This window comes from Hippocampus guttulatus, chromosome 6 (genome assembly GCF_054856545.1).
Source record: "Hippocampus guttulatus isolate MCC_2025c chromosome 6, RoL_Hgut_1.0, whole genome shotgun sequence".
Lineage (NCBI taxonomy): Eukaryota > Metazoa > Chordata > Actinopteri > Syngnathiformes > Syngnathidae > Hippocampus > Hippocampus guttulatus.
This window is the reverse complement of record NC_141266.1, coordinates 2,970,827-2,979,314: the sequence shown is the minus strand read 5'-3', so window position 1 is coordinate 2,979,314 and position 8,488 is coordinate 2,970,827.

The window sequence follows — 8,488 nt, the reverse complement described above, 5'->3', positions numbered from 1 at the left end:
ATCCGCTTAATCCTCACAAAGGTCGCGGGATGTGCTGGACCCTATCCCAGCCGACTTCGGGCAATAGGTGGGGGACACCCTGAACCGGTTGCCAGCCAATCGCAGGGCACACAGAGAGAGACGAACAACCATCCGCGCTCACACTCACACCCACACCCAGGGACAATTTAGATTGTTCAATCAGCCTGCCATGCATGTTTTTGGAATGTGGGAGGAAACCGGAGTACCCGGAGAAAGGCCATTTCGGCCCGGGGAGAACATGCAACCTCCACACAGGGAGGCCGGAGCTGGAATTGAACCTGGTATCTCTGCACTGTGAGGTCAACGCACAAACCACTGGATCACCGGGCCGCCCAAGCACTATACAAATAAAAGTATGTCATAAACCACTCAATCACTATCACATTTTGACCAATTTTTATTGACATCACTTCAAAATGAAAAATACCTGTGCCCAGATTGATCTAAACTTGACAAATATTGTAAAAACCTCAAACTGAATTCACTGATTTCTTTACATTCGCGTTAAATAATTACGACTGAATCAGCCAAACTAACCTTGACCGAATGCAGACAAAGGCCATTGATCTCACACACTGTCACATCACTGACACCTCCACAGATGAAATGGTTATAAGCCTCCGAACCTTTGTAAGATTTCAACTGATCGATTGTGTAGGCAGTTGTTGAAAACCACAAGAAGTTGGCAATGTCAGGACGACATATTTGCCCATTTCTCGGTGTCAGTGGACCATTCTTTTCGATCTATTGTGTAGGGATCGCTGTTGTGAATTACGGCCACTTGGTCATCGTACTGCGGTCAAGCCAGCCTCCACTCGCAAAATTGAAGTCAAGTGAGCCGCCACTGCGATTGTCAATACTGTGCATTACGGTAATCTGCCGCCAGCGACTGGCTTTGGGCACCTTCAAAATAAAAGCGCCCAACTAATACATGCACGTCAGGGGTTTGGATTTTAAAAAAATGTTACAAAGTCAATTCTTGGCTGTCGAACAACTATAAGGTCACGCGGGGAGAATAAAAACTCTCAGGAAAGCACCAGAAGCGTTCTCAAGTGGAGAAAGAAAATAAAGTAACTGGTTATCCGACATCAATTTCACCTGATATTTAATAAGTCATGAAAAAACTCATCTTAGTTATCCCGCAACCACATAAGGCACCCTGGATATCCAACTTCAGTACTGGCATTCAGATCTAATGTTCCATTTCAAATGAAAATGCTTTTGACCTCTTCTCCTTATTTCAAAAGATTATTTAAAAAAGAATTTCAGTTATCCCTCAATCAAACCAGGTCTGTAGGACACTGGAGCACCCCGGATATCCAACCAGACTACCCTTATTCGGCTCTGATGTCGGCCTCTGAAAAGTGAAAGATGACCTGCGTTCTGACATGACCTGCATTCTAACATGTTGATATTTTCGCCCATTTTTTGAACATCCTAGAAGAAAGAATCTTAGTTATCCCTCAACTGGACCAGGTCTGGGGGACACTACAGCACCCCGGCACTCCGCCCAGACCACCCTCATACAGTTCTGACGTTGCGTCTAGAAATAAAAGGCCTCTGAAAACTAGCATGTTGACCTGATTTTTGACGTTGACCTTTTTGCCCATTTAAAAAAAATCTTTTAAAATTTTTATTTTAGTCATCCCTCAACCAGACCATGTCTGGGACATACAAAAGCATCCCAGGTATCCAACCAGACTAGCCTCATATGGATCTGATGTTGTTGCTGTGTACAACAATGAATTGAGCAGATTTCTCTACATGTGCAGCAAGATATCCGAGCTACCGGTATATTCTCATGGTCCATCGCAATCACGTGCTATGTCATTTTATTATGCAGTGCCATATACATTCAAATAATTAACAAGCTCATTAGGAAGGCTGGTGACACCATGTGAATATCATCCACCCATCCATCCCCATTGTCTGGTGAATTTTAGCTTTAAATCTTCCAATTGCATCTCGGAAGCTGTTACTGTACTCTCAAGTGTAAAACAATGACATTGTTAAAACTAACCTATACTGAGACAAGTGTTGACTGAATCATCGACCACAGACCAGGGCTGAAATTTGAAACCTAATTCCTCATTCGGAAGTTGCATTTTGAAATAAAAGGCCTCTGAAAAGTGACATGTTGACCTGGATTCTAACATGAACTGAATTAACATGTTGACCTTTTCGCCCATTTTCAAAACATCTTAAAAGAAAGTTGTCTGAGTAGATGTTGTAGTTTTGACCCTCATGGAGAGGTGGAGGCAAGCTTCATCACATCACCTGACAGTGCAAGCTCAGATTTGACTCTCCTGCCATCAACACTCCCTTAGTAGACACCAAAGTTGGAGACTAGGATCGAACCAACAAATACAGGCTCATCCATGTTCCCAGAGCAGGGATTTAGGTGTCGCCATTCCAATGCAAATGAGAATGACCCCTCCAATGTATCTGCACAATTCTGACGGCCCATTAACGAAGCAGTTACAGATTCACATTCATGACTATTCACACTTGCCCCCAAACAATGCAAGGGACACCATACAACCCCACAACATTCAGATCGTCTTTTCATCCGGCAGAAGTGTAACTGTAGTATGCCCCAGACCTGGTCTGGTTGAGGGATAACTAGGATTTCTTTTTCTAAAGAGGTCTTTTGTTCCAAAATGCGACATCAGCTCTATACTGTATCCTGTAAGGCTTGTCAGGTTGGATACGTGGGGTGCTGTAGTTTGCCCCAGACCTGGTCTGGTTGAGGGATAACTCATAATACATTTTTCAAGATTTTCTAAAAATGTGTGAAAAGATCAACATGATGAATATATCAACTTGTCAGAACTCAGGTCATCTTGACACTTTTCAGAGGCCTTTTATTCGAAAATACAACATCGGATCCGGATGAGAGTGGTCCGGTTGGATAGCCGGAGTGCTATAGTTATCCCCAGACGTAGTGCCGCTAAGGAACAGTATACCTAGGATTCTTTTTTTAAAGAATTTTTCAGAAAGGTCGCAAAGGTCAACATGTTAGGCGTTCAGGCCAACATGTCAGAAATAGAGGTCAACATGTCAGTTTTCAGAGGCCTTTTATTTCGAGATGCAACATCAGAACTGTATGAGGGTGGTCTGGGTGGAGAGCCGGCGTGCTGTAGTGTCCCCCAGACCTGAAAAAGATCATGTTAGAATGCAGGTCATGTCCGAACGTAGGCCATCTTGTCATTTTTCAGAGGCCGACATCAGATCCGAATGAGGGTGGTCTGGTTGGAAACCTGGGGTGCTCTAGTGTCCTACAGGCCTGGTTTGATTGAGGGATACCTGAACTTCATTTTTAATAATCTTTTGAAATAAAGAGAGCAGGTCAAAATGTCCTATTTCAGAGACATTTTCATTTGAAATGGAGCATTAGATCTGAATGCCAGTCCTGAGGTTGGATACCTGGGGTGCCCTAGTGTGTCGACAACCTGGTGTGGTTGTGGGATCACCCAGATTGATTTTTTAATGATTTTGTTTAATTATCAGGTGAAATTAATGTAGAATTACCATTGACTTTATTTTCTATCTCCACTTGAGAACGCTTCTTGGTGCTGTTCTGACAGTTCTTGTTCTTCCTGGGTGAACGTAACGTATTTACCCGACAACCAAGAAATTACTTATTTGATATTTTTATGAATTTCTTTTAACCCAAACAACTAACTGACCTCTATATATGAGTGGATGAAGGTGGCCATCGCCACTCGCCGGTGACCGTAATGGACAGCATTGACAATCGCAGTGGCGGCTCACTTGACTTCGATTTTGCGAGTGGAGGCTGGCTTGACCGCAGTGTCATCGTATCGTCTCTTTGCCACTGCATCCAATGTTTCTCTACACTTTGTCAACTTTTTGGCACTCACCTTTTCACGTCTAATGTGATCGGAAAATGTCTAACAGCTGAAATAATTGATTACGGCTATACGTAGAAAAGGAACATGATTCAGCATACTCGTATTTTTGTTTCAAGCCTTTGTTATCATCCAAAACTCGTAGTCCTCCTCTCTTCTTCTCTTCCTCCTCCTCCTCGTTGTTCTTGTTCATGTTCTTTTACTCCTCCTCCTCCTCGTTGTTCTTCATCGTCTCTCTTTTCTTCTTCTTCCTCCTCCTCCGCCTCCTCTTCTTCTTCTTCTGTCTTTGGCGCAATACCGCCACCTTTTGAAACAGTGTCCCAAGAGGGGGACTTTAGTCTCGACTCTGTTTCCCCCACAGAAACCAAATATGTGTCACACCCCTGTTTACTTTCCATTGTATTCTTAAGTTCCCATCAACGAGAAGGTACTTACCCACTGGCACAGACACAGCTGTCCTGCACAATACCCTTTCAATGACTTGAGCACCGACTAGCCCCTCCCCTCTCTCCTGAATCACACACAGAAGTTTCTTTCGTGCGGGAGAGCACAACACACAAACTCAGAGTCCACTCAGACGTCGATCATGGCACATCGAAGAAGGATTACTGCTCAGCAGGCCTTAGCAATGTTACAGAGCATGTCGGACTGCGATTCTGACGGTGGAAATGTTGGAAGAAGGCTGGCATTTCAGAATGAAAATGGCAACACCGATTCTTCAAGCGATGACAATGATCCAGCTGAGAATGTGAGTGTTTTTGCACCAGCAGATCGTCCCCTCCAAAGGCGCACCAGGAGACGGGAAGCCAAGTATGTGGTTGAGCAGGACAGTTCAAACACTGAGGCCTCATCTGATGAAGAGGAAGACACAATGTATGGCAACCCTCCTCAAAGTAAAAAACAAAACGTTGGTCATGTTGGCACACCGCCTGGATCCACAGAGAGGGCGGAAGATGGCACTGTTTGCTTCCAATGGAAAGTTGGAGACTTGATTGCTGCTGAAACCCCACAAACTGCCTTCAACGGATCTGGAAGGCCAACAGAGTCAGTGAGACAAAAAATCACAAGCCGCCTTCAAAGTTTCCTGTGTTTGGTGGATGTAAACATGTTGCTGAGCATCAGATAACACATAGTCCACGAGAGCCACAGAACCAACCCCAACTGGCAGATGACTGTCCACGAGCTGATGGCGTTCTTCGCAATCCTTTTTCGAAGAGCGGCAATGGGTTACATAGGTCCCAAGCGAGATGTGGGCCAATAAGTTTGGCACGCCAGATATGAAACCCATTATGTCTCGTAATCGCTTTTACAAAATAAAGCGGTACCTCCGCTTTGACAGCAAGGACACCCGAAGGGAACGCATACAAAATGACAAATTTGCTGCAATTTCAGAAATCTGGCAGAAGTTTGTTCAGAACTGTATATAATCCTCCAGTCCAGGACAGCAGGTCACTGCGGATGAGCAGTTGTTTCCGTCAAAGGTTCGCTGCCCCTTTCTGCAATTCATGGCATCCAAGCCTGACAAGTTTGGAATCAAATTTTGGATTGCAGCGGATCTGGACATTAAATACATTTGTAATGCCAACCCCTACTTGGGAGAAGATCCCACTCGTCCAATGGGAGAGAGGCTGTCAGAGAATGTTGTTCTGAAATTGGTGGAACCATTTCTGGACCAGGGAAGGACTGTAACTATGGACAATTTCTTCAACTCTCTGTCTTTGGCGAACAGGGTCCTTCACCGCAATACGACTCTGCTTGGCGCCATCAACAAAAATCATCGGGAGCTACCAGCAACTGCAAAGGAAACCTTGGGGCGCCAGTTACACTCCACACTGGTGTTCACATCTGGAAGAGCTTTGCTGACTGTGTATACGTCAAAAAAAAAAAAAAGTTTGTCTTTTGAGCACCATGCATCAAAAAGTTGAAATTGTGGATGCCCGAAAACAAAAACCAAACACAGTTGATGATTATAATAATCTCAAATGCGGTGTCGACATCATGGACCAGAAATTGCGCAATTACTCTGTGAGTGCAGGTACAAGGAGATGGCTGATGGCTGTGTTTTATAACCTCCTTGACATGGCTGCCACAAATGCACATGTTTTGTACACAGCATGAAAAGGGTCAAAAGAAAGTCGCCGATTGTTCATGCTTGGAGCTTTCAGAGGAGCTCAAAAGGAGACTGATGCAGGAAAAACAAGTGGAAGAGCGTAAACAGCTGAGCCGTGAGATGAAAGGTGAGAGTCAGCAGATAAAGACTAAGTGCCAGGCACGCTTACACTGCAATAATAACAGAAGTACTCGGCGTTGTGCAGCCTGTGGCAAATGTAGGTAGACTTCACCTTGGTTATGTGATAAATGCGAGATGTGAAGATTGTATGGAACAATTGTTTGCTTGAAACATTTGTCCCGCTTGGTATATGTGTCCTTTTTTTTTTGCTTATCTTTGTGTCAAATACAATTTTTCTTTTTCAAATCATACAGTTTGTTGTTTTTCTAAACTGAAATTGAAATGTGTGGGGTGCCAATTTTGTTCCTCTGTCCTCTAAAATTTTAGGATTGGCAGTATGCCCTCCGTAAAATGACTGGCCATTATAAAAATAATTTTCATGACATATAAATAATTTTTTAAATTTCTTGAATCAAAAGACAAAAAAACCCCCAGGATGATTGTGGAGAGCTGTTTCGAATCAAACACGCCCAGGGTTTGAGCATGCACAATTAGCAATTCAATGGAGACAGAGTACCTTGAGTGGAATTTGCAAGTTCTGGAAGAGGGAGGGGGCATTGAGCAGAAGTGGAAATAAACAAGCCTTCTAGTGTTTTAACCTTGTTAGAAGTACCAAACTCAACCAGTTCATATGCACGTTCACCGAACCCTTCACTAGTAGAAAATAAAAATGTTACTTTTTCCAAATTCAAGTCATAAAAAATGCATTTATTAAAAACAAAAAAATTAAAACAAATTTCAAGACATTAGTATAGGTTTTTAAAATTGTAAGACGTACGATCACGACAGGCACACGTATGTTGACTGCTGAACGAACTAAATTTCCCACAGCACTGATTGGACAAGCAATGTAATGTGATCCATGTGCAGCCAGTGATGGCCAAGCGTTTGTGTCATAACTAATTGACATCTTGATTCGGGTGTGTCTTAACCTCCATGGCAGAGGCTCCGTCGAACCCCTGAGACTGATTCACCGAACCCCGAGAGTTCGATCGAACCAAGGTTAAGAACCACTGGTCTGGATCAAGGGTCGGCAACCTTTTACGCTCGAAGAGTCGTTTCGACCCGGTTTCCACAGAAAAGATGACTCTGGGAGCTGCAAACACTTTTTAGCACTTTAACCTCACAGTGCAGAGGTGCAGGGTTCAATTCCGGCTCTGGCCTCCCTGGGTGGAGTTTGCATGTTCTTTCCGTGATTGCGTGGGTTTTCTCCAGGCACTCCGGTTTCCTCCCACATTCCAAAAACATGCATGGCAGGTTTATGGAACCCTCAAAATTGTCCCTAGGTGTGATTGTGAGTGTGAATGGTCGTTTGTCAAGAGACGTACGGCAAGATTTGCTCCGGTGCTGCGCCAGCGCTGCCCCAGGTGAGCGTTCACATGTGCAAATTTACACCGGTGTAGCCCCGGAAAACAGCTTACTCCAGAGCAAATTTAACCCACCTCAGGGAGGTTGTTGGATTCACCTGGCGCTTTAAGAGGGGCGGGGCTGCCACTCACAGGTGACCGTTCGCGCGACGTATAAAAAGCAGCATTGCATTGTTACGTTAGTGAATACACTCGCTTCGTCGTCGGCATGGCCCAATGGTAAGCTACGCGTGTGCTTTTCTTTACCAGATATGTAAAGTTAGCTTTTAGATTCGATCATGATCGGCTGCTATGTTTGTCTGCTTTGCATTGTGTACGTTGTGCTTTATGTTTTCCGCATCGCTATCCAATCACAGTCAGTTACCGTTCGCAATCGGCAATTTAAACAGCGTGGGCTAAAGTGCTGCTAGAACAGTGGTGTCTTTATTTAACTCATTTTTGCATAGTTGTCATGTTTGTCCAGCTGCAATTTGCAAACGAAGTAAATTGCGTTGCAGCTGGGCTTAATCATGCCGGCGCTCCACTTCCGGGTTGGACCTTTGGGACTTGTAGTTCTTTTGTTCGAGTCGACTTGATATGTTTATGATGTATGTTTTCTTACATTTAAAATAATGGATAATGATGACGATAATAACACATAGTGAAATCATGGTTGATTAAAGTATTTATTAAATGTATTAATGTCATTTCTATACATATTTACATTGTGATGCAGAAAGATATATTCATTTTTTTACTGCATTTATGTGTGCTTTAGGTTATTACCTGCTTCTGCTTCTGATACTGCTACTGCAACTACTTCTGTGACATCTACTAGTACTTCTGCTGCGAAATGCTCCAATAAATGTGTCCAAAAAGTACAGAAAGAGTGATCCTTCCATGCCGACCGACGATCCCTATTCAGAGGGCCGTGAAAAACGGAATTAACTGAACAGAGGTGGTTAAGATATTTGCTCCGGAGCAAATGCTCGTTTGCGGAGCAGCACCGATGTAAATTT